The sequence below is a fragment of the Pongo pygmaeus genome, chromosome 17 (genome assembly GCF_028885625.2).
Source record: "Pongo pygmaeus isolate AG05252 chromosome 17, NHGRI_mPonPyg2-v2.0_pri, whole genome shotgun sequence".
Classification (NCBI taxonomy): domain Eukaryota; kingdom Metazoa; phylum Chordata; class Mammalia; order Primates; family Hominidae; genus Pongo; species Pongo pygmaeus.
Genome location: NC_072390.2, coordinates 24,444,870 through 24,464,275, shown reverse-complemented (window position 1 = coordinate 24,464,275; position 19,406 = coordinate 24,444,870). Strand labels below are relative to the sequence as shown.

At 45.2% G+C, this 19,406-nt stretch overlaps 1 pseudogene; it reads left to right on the top strand.

Moving 5' to 3' along the window:
- The first annotated feature begins 13,347 nt into the window (after window positions 1-13,347).
- Window positions 13,348-14,747, top strand: LOC129019165 (single-stranded DNA-binding protein 4-like; annotated as a pseudogene).
- The last annotated feature ends 4,659 nt before the right edge of the window (window positions 14,748-19,406 follow it).

Genomic DNA, 19,406 nt, shown 5'->3' with positions numbered 1-19,406 from the left:
CTCCCCACTCCACAGGAGCTGCTGGGCCCACCGGGGCTGCACTCCTTGGGGAGCAGGAGCAGCAGAAACTCAGAGATCAAGCCAACCCTCTGCATCCAGGTGCCAGTTCCCATTCTGGATGCCTCCACGCACAGGGCCCTGTTCCCCATGGTGTCTGCTACTCCATACCCAGAGATGCCAGGCAGTCTCTGTGGCACAGACCCAGAATGCATGGGCCCAGTAACCATGGCAGGTGTGGGCTCTGCCATGCTCAGGATTCCCACGGAAACACTGTGCACCTGCCACGCTCCAGTATGAGCAACAGGAGGTCGCCCTCTGGAGTGTGGAGTCCAGGGAGAGGAGAACTGCTCCTTCCTTGGATGCCACCACTGTTGCTGCCACCTCTGCCGACCACTGCCAGCAGTGCAGCCCCCAACAGCACCCAACTAGCCCCCTCCATGGCTAGTCTTGCCTCAATAGCGCCCCCCACTTCCACCCCCAACAAAGCCGCCAGCAGCATAGTACCTGATTAGTGCCCCTAACCTGTCCTCCTCCATGGGCACTGCAGCCCCAGAGAGCACCCATAACCCACTCCCTGTCATGGGCAGCGCAGCCCCGTATAGTGCTACCAACAGGTACCCCCAACGCAGTCAGTGACACCTCGGAGAGTGCCCCCAATGCACCCCCCACTGTGAGAAGTCCAGCCCCAGATAGCCCCTGTCCAACCACTCTGGTAGTGTTGCAGTCTCTGTCGCCACCACCACCAACCGCAGTGAGGCGAGCTGCTGTGCCGCAGGCTGTAGCCTCCAGCAGCCGGGCACAGAGCAGCTCTTGCTGACGGCCGCCTGCTACCACTTCAACCATGCTGCTGTCTCCATGGCCATCTTCTTTGACTACAAAGGAATAAAACTAGATATAAATAAGAAGAGTGATTTTGGAAACCATACAATCACATGGAAGTTAAACAATACATTTGTGAATGAATGACTAGTGGGTCAGTGAAGATACTAAGATGGCAATTGAAAAATTTCTTGAAACAAATGGTAATGAAAACACAATATACCAAAACTTATGACACACAAAAAGCAGTAGAAAGGCAGAAATTTATAGCTATAAGTGCCTACCATCCAAACAGAAGAAAAACTTCAAATAAACAATACATCTTAAACAACTAGTAAAGAACAAACTAAACCCAACATAAATAATAAAGATCGTAGCAGAAATAAAATTGAAATAAAAAAATACACAAGATTAAACAAAAAGTTGGTTTTCTGGAAAGTTAAACAATATTGACAAACTTTTAGTCAGGCTAACTAAGAAAAAAGAGAGAAGATTCAAATAAATAAAATCAAGAGATAAAAAAAGGAGACATTACAACTGATACTTCAGAAATTCAAAGGATCTTAACTGTCTATTTAATAGGCTAATAAATTGGAAAGCCTAGTAGAAACTGACAAATTCCTAGACGCATACAATCTACCTAGGTTGAACCATGAAAACATCCAAGGCCTGAACAGATCGGTAACAAATAATGAGATTGAAGCCATCAGAAAAAGTCTCCCAGTAAAGAAAAGGCCAGGAACTGATGGCTTCACTGCTGATGGCTTCATACCACACATTTACAGACCTAGTACCAATCCCACTCAAAGCTATTTTGAAAAACAGGAGGGCAGACCTAGTACCAATACTACTCAAAACTATTTTGAAAAACAGGAGGGAATACTTCCAAACTTATTCTATGAGGCCATTATTACCATAATACCAAAATCAGACAAAGACGTCAAACAAGGAAACTACAGGCCAGTATCTCTAATACTGATACAAAAATCCTCAACAAAATACCAGCAAATCAAATTCCACAATACATTAAAAAGATAATTCATCATGATCAAGTGGGATGTATCCCTGGGAGGCAAGAGCCATTCAACACAAAATCAGAGGGATACACCATATCAACCGAATAAAGGACAAAAACAGTACAATCGTGTCAATTGAAACTGAAAAAGCATCTGATGAAATTCAATATCCCTTCATGGTATAGGTCATCAAAAATCTGGGTACAGAACATACCTCACCATAATAAAAACCGCATGAGAGAGACCCACAGCTGGAATCACATGGAATGGGGATATATGGAAAGCTCTTCCTCTAAGATCTGGAACATGATAAGGATGCCCACTGTCACCACTGTTATTTAACATAGTACTGGAAATCCTAGCTGAAGCAAAATCCTAGCTAAAGCACACACCAAACCATCCCCCTCCCCGCACCCCATAGCGCCCTCAACCCAAAACATCCCACCCGCCCCCATGGGCAGTGCAGCCCTGGATAGTACCCTTAACCCACCTCACTGCTGCCGGCAATACAGTCCGGGATAGTGCCCCCAACCCGCTCCCCGCCGAGGGAAGTGCAGCCCCGGATAGGGCCCCCAATTAACCAATAGTGACATTTTACTTTGCCAATATTAAGATGATCTTCTGTTGAAATTCAGCTGAAATCTGTTTAACCCCAGAAATGGCTGCACTAAAACTGTAGAATTGATTATGACATATGACGTGATGAAGCTGACCTACGTAGGGATAAAATGACATAGTATCTGAGATCTTCTTTAAAATATTTCAGCCAAAATAAATACATAAAGTAAGTGTGGCAAAGATTTATTGGAGCTGGGGAGTGGATAGGTGACCTTTTTCTGCTATTATCTCTATTTTTGTGTATGTTTGAGATGTTTGATAATATGAAAGAAGGATCAAGGGAAAGATGCTTTGGAAAAAGATTTCACATGGAACTGAAGCTGTGCATGACTTTCCATTCTTTAAGTTGGCCTGTGGGATCTGACCACCCCAAATCAACTTCCCCCAATACCTTAAGAATTATGAGCACTTACTGAGACAGCAAACAGCGATGGTGCTGATGTGACTGGAAGTGTAGGTAGAGAAATAAATCATCCTTGAATCATGTAACAAATGGCAAAGAAAGTGCTACCACAGTGGGTCTGGTGATGTGCTATTCTCTATTGCTACAAGAGAAATAATGCATTTTCAAGTACTTTATTATTTCCTTTATATCCTTTAAGTGCTCTGTCAGCTTGATCAATACAGAGAAAAACACATTTTCACTATGATAAAAAGAACTAGTCAAAACCTACTGTGAGAGTAAAATAAAATTAAAATGACTTTTTTTCTTTCAATAGCCATATTTCCATTGAAAGCTTGAGATAAGATGCTACATGTCACTGGTAGAAAGCTGTGCAAAATATGCTGCCCTTCAATTCCAAGGGCAGGTGGTTTAGAAACTGCATTGACTGGCCAGGTGCAGTGGCTCACACCCGTAATCCCAACACTTTGGGAGGCCGAGGTGGGCAGATCACCTGAGGTCAGGAGTACAAGACCAGCCTGGCCAACATAGTGAAACCCCGTCTCTTCTAAAAATACAAAAATTAGCGGGGTGTGGTTGTGGGTGCCTGAGATCCCAGCCACTTGGGAGGCTGAGGCAAGAGAATCACTTGAACCCGGGAGGCAGAGGTTGCAGTGAGCTGAGATCATGCCAGTACTCTCCAGCCTGGGTGACAGAGCAAGTCCCTGTCTCAAAAAAAGAAAAGAAAGAAGGAAGGAAGGAGAAAAGAGAAAGGAAAGAAAAGAAAAGGAAAGGAAAGAGAGAGAAAAAAGAAAAGAAACTGCATTGACCTACCAGCACATTTTCTGATGTTTTAATGAGTCTATTTTTGTTTCTTTTGGGGAGATGCTGGTGTAGAGATGCTTTTAGCTAAGAAAAACATCATCTTAGATTTTCACTTAAAGCTAAAAAGATCTAACAATTTTAATAATTGGGAAGACATCAATACAAATATAAACTTTTCTGTTCTAAAACTATAGAATTGATGATGGCATATGAGGTGATGAAGCTAGGGGAGAGTCAACCATTTCCTGGGATTCTCTAATTCTGTAACTTACCTTGTGTACTGTTTCACAGTTCAAGAGGCGTTTTCAAATCAATTGCCCCATTCCATCTTTATTTCCACTCTGTGTGCAGGCAAGGCTGTATAAAGTAATGCTCTACAAAGAAATTCAGACTCGGAGGGGGCAAAATGATGACTTGATCAAGGTCATATAGTTACCAAAAGGGTGATGACAGGACTATTGATTTATAATCAATAAATTACTTAGAAGAAATTACTTAGAAGACAAGAGTAACGAAAATGGAGACATGCTAACCCTTGCTTACCTTTCAAAGCCGATCTGCCGGAATGTCTTTTCCCATGTTGAGCCTATAATGGAATGGAGAGACAATCAGTGCACATCAAGGACTCAGATAGTTTTGTTCGGCTTTTCCACACACGCTAGATATTTGGTTTTATGTTTAGGTAGGATGACTGGTTTTTCTACAAATGCATTACTCCCCACCTCCAGTCCCAGATGGCCTTTGTAGAGTACAGAAGATTTAATAAAAAGTCTGCATTTACAGAAGTTGAGTCCACATAGGGATTTAAGGGCATATAGCCTGCAATGTGGCCAGGTGCAGTGGCTCACACCTGTAACCCCAGCACTCTGGGAGGCCAAGGCAGGCGGGTCACCTGAGTTCAGGAGTTCGAGACCAGCCTGGCCAACATGGTGAAACCCTGTCTCAACTAAAAATACAAAAACCAGCCGGGCATGGTGGTGGGCACCTGTAATCCCAGCTACTCAGAAGACTGAGGCAGGAGAATCACTTGAACACGGAGGCAGAGGTTGCAGTGAGTCAAGATCGCACCACTGCACTCCAGCCTGGGCGACAAGAGAAAAACTCCGTCTCGAAAAAACAAAACAAAACAACAAAATGTGCAATGTGACAGAACTCACTATGCCAACCCCTCTGGTAAAGCATTAGGCCACTCCAATAATTCTCTAAAAATCTAAGTGTGTCCTGCTCAGAAAAATATGGTGGAACTCTCCTGTTAAACATAATCAAATAGCTGTAGGTTCTAAAATTCAACTTGTAATTTTGTGGAGCAATCTGGAAAGCCAGGTGACACCGAAGTTCCAACACATCACCCACCACGCCTTTATCTTACCAGTGTTGAGCACAGAATTCACATTTTCTTTTTTTTTAAGCTAAACATGTTAAATCAGAAGAACACAAAAATGCTATTCCAACTGATATCAAGAACAGTATATCCAAATCCATAAGAGAAGGACAGCTGGGTATAAAAAAGATGTTATACAATTTTTCTATGTAATCTTTCTTCCCTACATCACAGGCATATAATAATTTTCTGAGTACCTGATATAAAGAAAAGTACTCATTTTTAGCAAAAAGCATTTTAATAAAAATTCTACATTTACCAAAATTAAGGATTTGTGCTAACCCGTGGCATTTTTTTACATTTTCCTGATGCTTAATCAATGGTAAACATATTTTGATTTCAGTAACTATTGCAGGTAAATACCCACCTAGCCCTAAATTCATAAATTGTGTTGTGCACTAGTTGCTTGATAATCACAGCAGGTAGTTACTGATAATTACTGCCTTTCTGATAGAGTTACTTCTGTCAATAGGAAATGGTGGGTTCAGCACTGAGTCCCCAGCTAAAAGGCAGCTGAAAAGCTACCTGGCTTCTTTTTCTAAAGTCAAATTAAACTCGTACGGTGCTTAGGTTTATTTTTTGAGAACTGCCTCAAAGGCTTCATCTTCGGATGGCCACTCAGTGTCTCCTAGACATTAGGCTTCCTCAAGAGGAGTAGGAGGCCCCAGGGCCAATTCTCTGGCCTTCTCTAAGGACTGAACTGGTCCCAGGAGATCATGATCATGAGGTTTTGCCAGGGGACTGGGTTCATACTAGTTGGTCATGATGAAGTGTTTTAAATAATTTTGATAAATAATAAAGGACTAAATTTTGGATATGGATTAGATATGCACACACAATTTAAAGCAGATTCGGGCTTATATTCTCACATGAAGTCACTCTTCTCCAGCTGAATGCCAATATGTTTTGCTGAGTAGGAGTAAAAAAAACACAGACTTTCAGCTAACCAGTCCAGGAATTTCTCTTGGCCCCTGGCCCAGGGGAGTGGGTCCCATGTGAATGTCTTCTGTCCTGTGAGTCACATGCAAAACAATGAAGAATCCCTTTCTCGGGAATTCTTTTAAAAAATAGTGTTATTTTTAATTGACACATAGTAATTGCACATATTTATGGGAACAGTGTGATATTTTGATACATGTGTACTATGTGTAATTCTCAGACAATTATTCTGCCCCTGAAATCCTAGCAATTAAGACTGGCGGAGAACCTGTGGAAGCCACAGTGTGTTCAAGGCCAATGGCAACTGCCTGCTTAGACTACGAGGTGGGAGAGATGAAAGTCTCCTACCAAAGTGAGAACAAGATGGCCACGCAAAGGCCAAGTGTGGAGGGTCCCCAGAGTGAGGGAAGGATTGGACGGTGAGGAGGTTGAGATGCTGCTCGCCTTGACTTCTCTTGCTTCATGGAAGAAACAAAGCACCTTTTACATTTTTCTGCATTTCCATTGTTTTCTCAGATATTTTCAGTATTATTCCTATTTTTTATTTTTAATAGGTTCAATATTTTTCTTAATAGGTTCCATTTATTATTCAGGTAAATTTTTAAATTTAAATGATTTTGCTATACTACATTGTCAGGCTTTTTTAACAGAGAGTTTTAATTTAAAAATAAGCCCCACCTTCCTATTTCTGTGAAATGTAAACTTATTCAAACAGGCAGGACAAGTCAAAAGGTTTCGGGGCAAGACGCTCAGTACTCCTGAGAATAAACATTAGGCCACTCAACCAGGCACAACAGCAGTGGCAGAACGACTTCTTTCTATTCACCAGAAATCAACTTAATTAATAATTATAGTATCCGACATATCACAGGCTCATCATTTTTTGCCATTGATACTTTTCTAACGATCTTAATATGCTAGGTATGAGACTAGATATATTAAAATATGGTTTCTGCCCTCAAACTCCACATACCCCAGAGATTTGGATTTTTATGTCTTTTGTGAGCACTTAGTCATGATGAAACAAGAAGCACACAATAAATGGAACAGACATGTCCAGATCCTTTGGCACCAAGAATATTTCTGGCAGCCCGTTATTCAGTTGCTGGGGAATTCTTTTAAAGCCATTAACCATGCTTTACATGGTAAGGTAATACTACTCACTTTCGCCAAAGCAGTCCAACACAGGGAAAGAAGTAGCTGACAGACTTCCTTGATTCAACACTTTTTAAATGAGATTTATAATATAGAGAAGTTTAAAACATGTTGTATTTTTCAGGGAAACCGAAACAGCAACAATAATTAAAAGGAAAACATATAGCATGGAGAATGGAGGTCCAGTCATCTCTCAGTATCCACAGGGAATTAATTCCAGGACCCCTGTGGACCCCAAAATCTGCAAGTGTTCACATCCCTGATATAAAACAGTGTAGAATTTGTATATAACCTTGTATCCCCTGCATACTTCAAATCATCTGTAGATTAATTATAATACATAGTAATATATATAAATGCTATGTAAATAGTTGTTATGTTGTACTTTTTTTACATTTGTATTGTTTTTATTGTTGTATTTTTTTCAAATATGCTTTTTCAAATACTTTTGATCTGAGATCAGTTGAATTTGTGGGTGCAGAACCCATGGATACGGAGGGCCAACTGTAATTCATAGAAGGGATTTTTTCCTTTCAAATCTTAGATGAAGCAGTTAGAAATAATGAATTGTGATTCTTCACTTTCAGAAACTGTCCTTTGTAGATCCAGTATCCAGTCAACAGAATTGAAATGCAGAGCAGAAGATGGCAGAGTCCAGAGACAGTAAACAAACCTTGGACTAAATTGTGTTCAGCTGCAGAGCAGATCCCAGTGTCTACCACGTGTGTCCAGGGTGACAAACCAGCCTTTAAGCTCCTTCCAGGTAGGATGTTTCCTCCTCAATAAGTAAACCAGCCATTGCCCCCTTACGAATGAACCCAGCTCTGCCTGTCCATTCTCCTCTCACCCTCCCTCTTCCACCCTATCTACCTATCAGCCTCTGTGGCTTCCACTTTCCCTCCTCTCTGATAACATTGCTGCACCACAATTAGCTACATGGGGTCAAGATGGAACCTCTGCCAGTTTCTGCACCTATCTGGTAGGAAGCTCTCTCTCCTCAGCTGCCAGAAAGCCAGGCTCACTCATGACCAAGTTTGCTACCACATGCAACAGCCTGTGTGTAAGAGGGAAGAATGGGTCAGGTGTGCAGAGGGAAGCAGGGATGGAGGGAGGAGGCTGACTCCACATGGCATCCCCATCTGCCTCTGTGCACTCCATCAGGATGCCCTCGCCTTCCCTCACTTCCCAGTTACAGGCAAGAAAAAATAACCTGGGTCACCTATTCTCATTTTAAGTCGGGGCGCTGATACCTGTATCTCAAAGAGCACTCAATATAGACAATGAAAATAAGAACAATTCCCTGAGCATCCAAATTTTAGGTTGTGAGGAAAGCATGTTTAACAATTTCTAGGCCGGGTGCAGTGGCTCACGCCTGTGATCCCAGCACTTTGGGAGGCTGAGGTGGGCGGATCACGAGGTCAGGAGATTGAGACCATCCTGGCTAACACAGTGAAACCCCGTCTCTATTAAAAATACAAAAAAATTAGCTGGGCGTGGTGGTGGGCGCCTGTAGTCCCAGCTACTCGGGAGGCTGAGGCAGGAGAATGGCGTGAACCCCGGAGGTGGAGCTTGCAGTGAGCCCAGATTGCACCACTGCACTCCAGCCTGGGCGACAGAGCGAGACTCTGTCTGAAAACAACAACAACAACACCACCAACAACAACAAAAACAATTTCTAGCCATCTTTAGTCCTATTTTAAATCAAGAGTGGCATTTCCCCCAGATTAACACAGTAATAAAATAGTTTACAGTTATTAATCCCTTAACAAGTAGGTGCTAACTTCCTATATATTAGCTAACTTAAGCTTCTCAAATACTCTGTGAAATTAGTACTATTACTACATCCCCTTTTCAGGTGAGGAAACCAAGAGTTAGAGATTAGGGACCCCAGGGCCAATGTTCTTATTTACTCATTGGATTGTCTTATCTTGGGGACTGTGTTCTAGTCTCCCCTTCCTTCTCTATATTCCTGTTTTTATTCTCCTCCCTATCATGCTTCTTCTTCCTTCTGCAATCTGGTTATAATTTTAAAAAAAAAAAACCACGTTTTTTATTCCACAAGGTTTTAGTGTCTGATGATGAATTCAGGAAGCCTGTGAATGCCTATAGAAGTTCTCTGTCATCAAACCTTCTTGCACACGACCTTCCATCCAGGCCCTGAGAATTCTCCTGTGTTAATTTTGTTTAACACTCCACAAGCACAGGGAGAGTTCGTTCTGTACAAATATACATAGACAAAAGGTCATTCACCAATATACTCTCCACAGCTGATGGAAGAAGGACGATTATTTTTTATTTCCTCTAATTTTTCTGTAATAGTGGTTTAAAACCATAGGGCTTTGCTTATTACTTGAAATCACACATCTGAATTCTAGTAACAGCTCTGCCTCTGGTTATCTTTATTTCTTTAGAGAAGTTACTCTTCAGTCTTTCTCCTCCCTTAATACAACACAAAAGGGTGTTTTTTTTTGTTTTTTTTTTTTTCGAGACGGAGTCTCACCCTGTTGTCCAGGTTGGAGTGCAGTGGCGTGATCTCGGCTCACTGCAACCTCCGCCTTCCAGGTTCAAGCGATTCTCCTGCCTCAGCCTCCCGAATAGCTGGGACTACAGGCACATGCCACCATGCCCAGCTAATTTTTGTATTTTTAGTAGAGACGGGGTTTCACCATGTTGGCCAGGATGGTCTCGATCTCATGACCTCTTGATCTGCCCACCTCGGCCTCCCAAAGTGCTGGAAATACAGGTGTGAGCCACTGCACCTGGCCACAAAAGGGTTTTTAACAGGCTCCTTTCATTTTGCAGTTTTATATTTTCATGAACATCATCACTGGAAAAGTAGACATCTCTGTCTTCATATTGTAAATTCGTTATTCACTTGGTCATCATGTTTCTTCATTGATTACTTTTACCAATCATTCTTTCAATGGATTCACTGCTCAATTTTTACTACAGAAAAAAGTAACTTCGTTTTCCCTCTAGGTTACCTAATGTAGTGATAAAACTGGTGGTCAAAGGAGGCACAGTTTTCATCTAATTCAACAGTTTTTCATGAAGCATGTCTCAGCCACTGAGAGCCACCTGAATGTGGACCTGCCCGTCTGCTTCTTCAAAATAATCAGCAGAAAAAGATTAATAATTCATGAAAGTGGTGGTTTTTTGCTGGCATATTCCTATAAAAAGGGAAATATTTTCACATACTGTAGGGGCTGCCAAGCAGCTGAACATGTGGCCTGGCATGGAAATTGGTGATGAAACTAAAATATCTGGAAATTGTATCACTCATAACTCTTCTGCCAGAAGCTTCATTTACATTATTTTTAACTCTTCAGAGGAAGAGATTTTCATATCTAATCAAAGGAGTCAAGATTTTTTACCATGCATTGAACATTGAACATAATGTGAAATTCTAAGAGAAAAGTAGATTTTTCTTCTCAATTGACCAATAGTGACATTTTACTTTGCCAATATTAAGATGATCTTCTGTTGAAATTTAGCTGAAATCTGTTTAACCCCAGAAATGGCTGCTGTAATGGATGATATGTACCTGAGTAACACAATTTTCTCAGCAAATGAGTAATTTCAGCCTTTTAGGTTAAATGGTGAGATCTATAAAATTTTCCAAGTCCTATTTCCCACACGAGATTTATCATTAATAGATTAAAAGTAATTGTAAAAGATAGAGGTAAGACAAAACATTATTTATCATCCCTTAATTCATAGTTTTCATATTTAATGACATATTATTTTTTAAAATATCATTTTCACATCTACCTAATTCCCTTGCAATGTCTATTTTCCCCTGATCTGATCATAAATATCTAGATGGCACCCCCATAAGTATATGACAATTGCTGTTGTTTATATTTTGCTTTTTATCAACCATGTATCCTTTGTCAACTTTCATAATGTCTTAATATTTTGTCATCTTATATGATGGGTGGGTGATCCCTTCATAAAAGACAAAAGTCAGAATTCATCAGTTTCACTATCAACATATGTTCAACAGTGTGCTTTTCAAAATAAATAGCTTTATATTTTGCTTTATTTGTAAAATATCATAATGATTTACAAAACATGAAAATACTAAAAATCTTTTATTTCTGCATAGACACTCCCACACACTAAGACCAGCACATATAAAATACAACTACTCTGTTTTGAATCCTGCTTTAATTACATATTAATACATAATTAACTCTATGTCTATAAATATAGCCATGTAATCACTTTACTGCTTATATAGTGTTCCATAATTTAACAAAATTTAATTTCTGATTAATATGTAAATTTATATCTACAGTTTTGCTATTATACATAAGAATGCGATGAGCAACTTTACCTATATCTTTGAACATTCATTCAATTATTCCTTTAGGGCAAATTCCTAGAAGTATAATTACATGTATATGTAAAATTTTGATTAACACTATCAAAATTCTAACCCTCAAATTTATTCAAATATATGTGCTCAATTGAATTGAGTTTTTATAAATCTGTTTTATCTTTTCAAAACATTTTATTTTAGCTTATATTTTTATAATTAGTAATAAACTTTCTTACGTTTGTCAGCAATTTTAACATTTTATTTGTGTGTTATGTGAATTGTCTCTTCTATTAGATGTTTGTCTTTAATCCTTTAATCCCAAATATGGCATATGTGCAGCCAAGACATTTGCCCTTTAGGTTAAAAATTTCATATACTAACTTCCCTGAACAGAACTGATGAATGTTTATCATTATTAATTTCTACCATTTTAGCTTTTGAATTTTTCAATTTTCTTTCGTTGTCCCAGTAAGTGCAAACAAATATTATATTTGTTTCTTTGGCCCTTAGCAATTTTTTAATATCCAAATAGCTCAACTCCAGAAGATACTGAATGAGCTCAACACATGTGTTATGCCCTCATTTTGGGTTGACCAATCAGGCTGAAAAGACCCTGCCACACCCACTCACTCTTTGTAGAGACTAGGGCAGGTCTGTTCACAAACATCCATGCTTCAACACTCTCATCTATGCACAGAGGGCGCTGCAACACCTTAACATTGATTCTTTCCAAAACTTACTTCCATATTACTCTCAAATGAAACATGAATCCTAAATAATTAACTCCATCATCAAATAACGAATTTTCCAAGATAATCCTTGACTACAAGATTTCTGGTTTAAGATTGGTTCTGATTGGCAGTCTATAACGCTTTCTCTACCAATTCCCACTAAAGTAGATGTAGACACACTGGAAAGTAGAGACACACACACACACACACACAGAGTAAGTTGAGCTACTAGTAAAAATCCCTTTAGGAATCTTAAATAGAATCGTAAAGGAATTTTCACTAGTAGGTCAATTTAACTGAATTGCAAAACTCAAATTATAGTGTTGTATGTATATGTCTCCCATGGAAACCAAGAGAACAAGCCAGCCTTAAAAAAGACACGAGTATATTTCATTCTTTCCCCACAGTGTTCCCCCTAATTCAGAAACACAAGATTCGCACTAAATAGAAACTGTGTCCTTCCTGAATAGAAGCCTCCTTCTGAGAAAGCCAGATTCTTGCTCTTATCATTGTCATGATCACCCCATCTTCCCCTGACTTCTATTATCTTTCTACATCTAGTCTCACTCTCAGAAACAACAGGGCAATCGGGCGGTAAGAGAGTGTGTGCATAACGTGTGTGCTGGGAATCATAGAAAGAAAGAGGCCAACCCCCACAGCCCAGTGTCTTTTAGGAGATACAGCACTCATCAGTAAAAAGTTATCGGAACAGTTAGGGACTGAAAATTCCTGACAATATCCAACATGAACACCGGAAATAGCCTAAATATGCAGTAATTATAAAATGTTTATATATGCTATTTAAATATAGTGGGTAGTATGTGACATTAAAATTAGATTTTTGATAAACTGTGATGAGAAGAAAAAAAGCCACCCTGCGGCTGGGGCTGGAGCTGGAGCCGCCGCTGCCGCCGTCCGGAGCTCCCCCGCGCGGACGATGCCCGCGGTGCCCTCCCGGGGCTCGGGGCTGTGAGGCCTGGGGCGCGGGGTAGCTATGGCGACGGCGAGCTCGGCCCGCGGCGCCGCCTGACAGGTGTGGGCCCCGGCGGCGGCGGCGTGGAGCAGCATGTACGCCAAGGGGGGCAAGGGTTCGGCCGTGCCCTCCGACAGCCAGGCCCGCGAGAAGCTGACTTGGGATGCCCCACCCCTCCACAAAGATGACTGTCCCCTCTGCCCAGCCTCTGGGTCATTTTGGAGAAGAGGCTCTTGTGGCCGGAAGGTGGTTGGCGCTGTACGTCTATGAGTACCTGCTGCACATCGGTGCCCAGAAGTCAGCCCAGACCTTCCTGTCTGAGATCCGATGGGAGAAGAACATCACGCTGGGGGAGCCCCCCCAGGTTCCTGCACTCCTGGTGGTGCGTCTTCTGGGACCTGTACTGCGCAGCGCCTGACCGAAGAGAGGCCTGCGAGCACTCCGGCGAAGCCAAGGCCTTCCAGGACTATAGCGCTGCAGCCGCCCCCAGCCCTGTGATGGGGAGTATGGCCCCAGGTGACGCAATGGCCGCAGGCCCCATGGCAGCTGGCTTCTTCCAGGGCCCCCCCGGCTCCCAGCCATCCCCCCACAACCCCAACGCCCCCATGGTGGGACCTCACTGTCAGCCCTTCATGTCACCGCCCTTCCCAGGGGGCCCCCGGCCCACCCTGCGGATGCCGAGTCAGCCTCCCGCAGGCCTCCCCGGCTCCCAGCCCCTCCTCCCTGGCGCCATGGAGCCCTCCCCACTAGCCCAGGGGCATCCAAGCATGGGCAGCCCAGTGCAGAGGGTGACGCCTCCTCGCGGCATGGCCAGCTTGGGGCCCCAGAGCTATGGAGGCGGCATGCGACCCCCACCCAACTCCCTTGCTGGCCCAGGCCTGCCTGCCATGAACATGGGCTCAGGAGTTCGTGGCCCGTGGGCCAGCCCCAGTGGAAACTCGATCCCCTACTCCTCCTCATCCCCTGGCAGCTACACGGGACCCCCAGGAGGAGGTGGGCCCCCTGGAACACCTCATCATGCCTAGCCCTGGAGATTCTACCAACGCCAGTGAAAACATGTACACTATCATGAACCCCATCGAGCCGCGCGCCGGCAGGGCTAATTTCCCGCTCGGCCCTGGCACGGAGGGCCCCATGGCCGCCATGAGCGCGATGGAGCCTCATCACGTGAGCGGATCCCTGGGCTCGGGCGACATGGACGGGTTGCCGAAGAGCTCCCCCGGCGCCGTGGCCGGCCTGAGCAACACCCCGGGCACCCTGCGGGACGACGGCGAGATGGCGGCCGCCGGGGCCTTCCTGCACCCGTTCCCGAGCGAAAGCGTAAGCGACTGCTTCGACTCCCCCCCTCCCCCGGGGCGGCGTCGGGCCGGAGGGGCCTGGCGGGCAGGCCCCGGCGGGGCGGCCCGGGGGCCAGAGCAAGACCGTGACCGCGGCGGGCCAGTACTCGCCAGGGATGACCATGAGCGTGTGATGGGGCGGCAGCCCCGGGCCTCTGCGGGCCTAGGCTTCTGCCCAGCGTCCCCGCTCAGGGTGAGGGGCTGAGGTCACACCTCGGGCACCTGGACTGCTGGCCAATCAAGGCTTGCCCGGCTGGGAGGCCCCACACGAAAGACTCTTACCATTTTATTAAAAACGCAAGGACCTCAGAGACGTTCTTTTCAGTATGGACCCTTCCTGCCATTTGTATTTTGTCCCAGAGAGAAAGGCTCTTTGGGGGGCCCCTCTCCCCAGGACGTCGCGGGGTGGGGCCCATCAATAAATGGAAGCTGGTTTTGGTTTTTGGTTAAAAAAAAAAAAAAAAAGTGATGAGAAAACTCAGACACAGGCTTCATGCAATTTTGTTGAAAATATAGTGAACATGCTCTTACAACTCATTCACACCCAGGTTTCCATGACTTCAAGTTTTGTGTTCTTTTTCTGCTACTTCAGTAAGAGTATTTAGAGACACAAGATGGCCAATCATAGAATCTGGGGGAAATTAACAATATTTAAAGAGCAGATCAAGAAAGAGGAACTACTTAAGACAACAAAAGGAGGTATGAGAATGTGCAGGCTAGGCACGGTGGCTCAGGCCTGAAATCCCAGCAGTCTGGGAGGTGGGGGGCGGGGGCAGGCGGGGCGGAGCACCTGAGGTCAGGAATTCGAGACCAGCCTCGCCAACATGATGAAACCCTGTTTCTACTAAAAATACAAAAATTAGCCGGGCGTGGTGGTGGGCACCTGTAATTCTAGCTACTCGGGAGACCGAGGCAGGAGAATTGCTTGAACCTGGGAGGCAGAGGTTGCAGTGAGCCAAGAGGTTGCACTGCAGCCTGGGCAACAAGAGCAAAACTCCATCTCAACAAACAAACAAACAAGCAAACAAAGGATGTGCATAGAGGAGTTTTAAGAAAGAGAGAGTCAAATCTAGGAGCGGCCAGCTTTGATTAGAGGTGATCATTCATCACAGGCCTTTTGGAGAAAATTGGTGATGTGTATCAAAAAAGTTTCAGTGGAATTGTGGAAAAGATAAGTGTGACGGAGCAGTGAGTTGTGAACTAAATGGAAGGTAGAGAAGGGGAGACAATGAGGACAGACTTCTGTTTTAAAAAGCCAGAAAAAAAACGGAGATGGAAAGGGATGAGAATGCAGGTGGGAGGTGAGACAGACAAACTGGAAGATGAGGTGAGGCCAAAGGACAAGGTGGTCCTTTAACACAAGACCCATGGGAGTCCTTATAAACTAAAGGGTAGGAACCAGGGGCTGAGCAGAGGCTGACAACACAGAGGAAAGGACATTTCAAGATTCCTTAGTAGCTGAGTGAGAAGACCCTGAGCACTGGTAGAGAAGCATGGCATGAACAGACAGAGGACTCTGAGAGCAGAAGAAACAGAAGACGACTATCCTGGGGCCAGATGTGCAGCAGGGGATGTGCAGCAGGGGACGGGCAGGAAGGCAGGGAGTTCAGACAGGACTCATAAGCTGTGAGTGCATGGAGAGGCAAGCTGGCTGACTGCGTATGTGCGTAAATGCCGTTATTATAAAATCCATACATAGATTTTACTTTTCAAAGAACTATAACACACAGAACACCAAACTATACAAAATAAAGCCATCTGTTTTAGACAATTTAGAAAATGCTTAAGCATATGGCCGTGTTCTTCATTATGAAGAATAGACCTTTACTGTGTAAGTCTGAAATTCTGAGCTGCCTTTGAATGGGCTCCCTGATATGCTCTGAAAGCTGTTTTAAAAACAAACCTCTGATACCCATTTGTTTATTTGTCTTCTGTTTCTTTCTCCTAAAAGTTGACTACAGAAGACATTTCCAGTAACTATAATTTCAGTGATTTCAAAGCTAAATGAATAGGAGTTTCCTGCACCATCTCATAAGCATTGCATTTGCCCAGAAAACTGCTTAAACTTGACTTCAGACTGTTACTACACTCTGCTTCTATAATGGATCAGTTCTCTGGTTTACATGAAATTCTAAGAGGCTTGCATAAGCTTTCATCCTACTCACTCTTACATGAACTTCATGATATAATGAAATAAAAATGTAATGAGATAAAAATCTCTAAGCAAATTACTTCCTAAGTGGCAAATCACTAGAAAGTGAGAATTGTTATAATTCCGTCCGTACTCCACCTCCAGGGATGTGCTTTCAGGAACAAAGACGGATCTCAGCGTTCCGATGAAGCAAGAGTGGCTGTGACTGTGATCCCGTGCAGCAGAGGAAAGACCTGTGTCTGAACAGGAGGCCATGTTAGAGAGGCTCCTGAGGTTTGGCTCCTCTTCCTGCCTCACCCCTTCTACCTTGAACCCCTGCCCCAGTTCACACTCCCTCCACTGCCCTTCAGGAGTAAGGCACACTGCACACACACACAACACACACACTGTACACACACACTGTACACACATTGCACTCACACACTGCACAGACATGCACACATTGCATACACATGCACACTGCACACACGTACACACTGCACACACACACTGCATTCACACATGCACACTCCTTCTGTGTGTTTCAGATGCTGCCAATGCTGTGGGTGCCCCGGAGGAGACAGGGTCCCACACGGTCAGCAGGGAGGACTGGTACTGGTGGGCTGAAGGGCTCCCGGGCTAAGTGTGAATCATAGTGTGTCCGGAAGTGGTGGGTTCTTGGTCTCACTGACTTCAAGATGGAAGCCATGGACCCTCACGGTGAGTGTTACAGCTCTTAAGGTGGCGTGTCTGGAGTTAGTTCCTTCTGATGTTCAGATATGTTCGGCGTTTCTTCCTTCTGGTGGGTTTGTGGTCTCGCTGGCTCAGGAGTGAAGCTGCAGACCTTCGCGGTGAGTGTTACAGCTCTTAAGGCGGCGCGTCTGGAGTTGTTCGTTCCTCTTGGTGGGCTCACGGTCTCGCTGGCTCAGGAGTGAAGCTGCAGACCTTTGCAGTGAATGTTACAGCTCTTAAAGGCAGTGTGGACCCAAAGAGTGAGCAGTAGCAAGATTTATTGCAAAGAGCGAAAGAACAAAGCTTCAGACCTTTGCGGTGAGTGTTACAGCTCATAAAGGCAGTGTGGACCCAAACAGTGAGCAATAGCAAGATTTATGGCAAAGAACGAAAGAACAAAGCTTCCACAGTGTGGAAGGGGACCAGAGCAGGTTACCACTGCTGGCTCGGGCAGCCTGCTTTTATTCTCTTATCTGGCCCCACCCACATCCTGCTGATTGGTAGAGCCTAGTGGCCTGTTTTGACAGGGCGCTGATTGGTGCGTTTACAATCCCTGAGCTAGATGCAAAGGTTCTCCACCTCCCCATCAGATTGGTTAGATACAGAGTATTGACACAAAAGTTCTCCAAGGCCCCACCAGAGCAGCTAGATACAGAGTGTTGATTGGTGCATTCACAAACCCTGAGCTAGACACAGGGTGCTGATTGGTGTGTTTACAATCCCTGAGCTAGACATAAAGGTTTTCCAAGGCCCCACCAGAGCAGCTAGATACAGAGTGTTGATTGGTGCACTCACAAACCCTGAGCTAGACACAGGGTGCTGATTGGTGTGTTTACAATCCATGAACTAGACATAAAGGTTCTCCAAGGCCCCACCAGAGCAGGTAGATACAGAGTGTGGATTGGTGCACTCACAAACCCTGAGCTAGACACAGGGTGCTGATTGGTGTGTTTACAAACCTTGAGCTAGATACAGAGTGCCGATTGGTGTATTTACAATCCATGAGCTAGACACAGGGTGCTCCAAGGCCCCACCAGAGCAGCTAGATACAGAGTGTCGATTGGTGCACTCACAAACCCTGAGCTAGACACAGGGTGCTGATTGGTGTGTTTACAATCCCTGAGCTAGACATAAAGACTCTCCGTTCCCACCAGACTCAGGAGCCCAGCTGGCTTCGCACAGTGTATCACGCACAGGGTCTGCAGGTGGAGCTGCCTGCCAGTCCTGCGCCGTGCACTCGCACTCCTTAGCCCTTGGGCGGTCGATGGGACTGGGTGCCGTGGAGCAGGGGGTGGCATTCGTCGGGGAGGCTCGGGCTGCACAGGAACCCACGGAGGCGGGGGAAGTCTCAGGCATGGCGGGCTGCAGTCCCGAGGCCTGCCCCGCTGGAAGGCATCTAAGGCCCGGTGAGAAATCGAGCACAGCGCCGGTGGGCTGGCACTGCTGGGGGACCCAGTACACCCTCCGCAGCCGCTGGCCCGGGTGCTAAGTCCCTCATTGCCGGGGGGCCGGCAGGGCCGGCCGGCTGCTCCGAGTGCGGGGCCCGCTGCTCCGAGTGCGGGGCCCGCCAAGCCGACGCCCACCCGGAACTCCAGCTGGCCCGCAAGCGCCGCACGCAGCCCCGGTTCCCGCTCGCGCCTCTTCCTCCACACCTCCCTGAAAGCTGAGGGAGTGGGCTCTGGCCTTGGCTAGTCCTGAAAGGGGCTCCCACAGTGCAGCGGTGGGCTGAAGGGCTCCTCAAGTGCGCCAAAGTGGGAGCCCAGGCAGAGGAGGCGCTCAGAGCAAGCAAGGGCTGTGAGGACTGCCAGCACGCTGTCACCTCTCAATAGCAGGGCAGGGCTGGGGTTGGGGAGACGGAGAGGGGCCATGCGAGGAGTGTGGCGTGGGGACGCTCCTCCTCCTCACCCCTGTGCTCCCCTCAGATCTGCAGGGTCAGCAATGCCAAGCTGGAGCCACAGGCCAGGCCTTCCAGTCCTGTGACTGGTGAGTGACTCGGATGGGGCTGGTGAGGGATGAGGGCCTGTGGAGGCCCTGGAGGAAGTG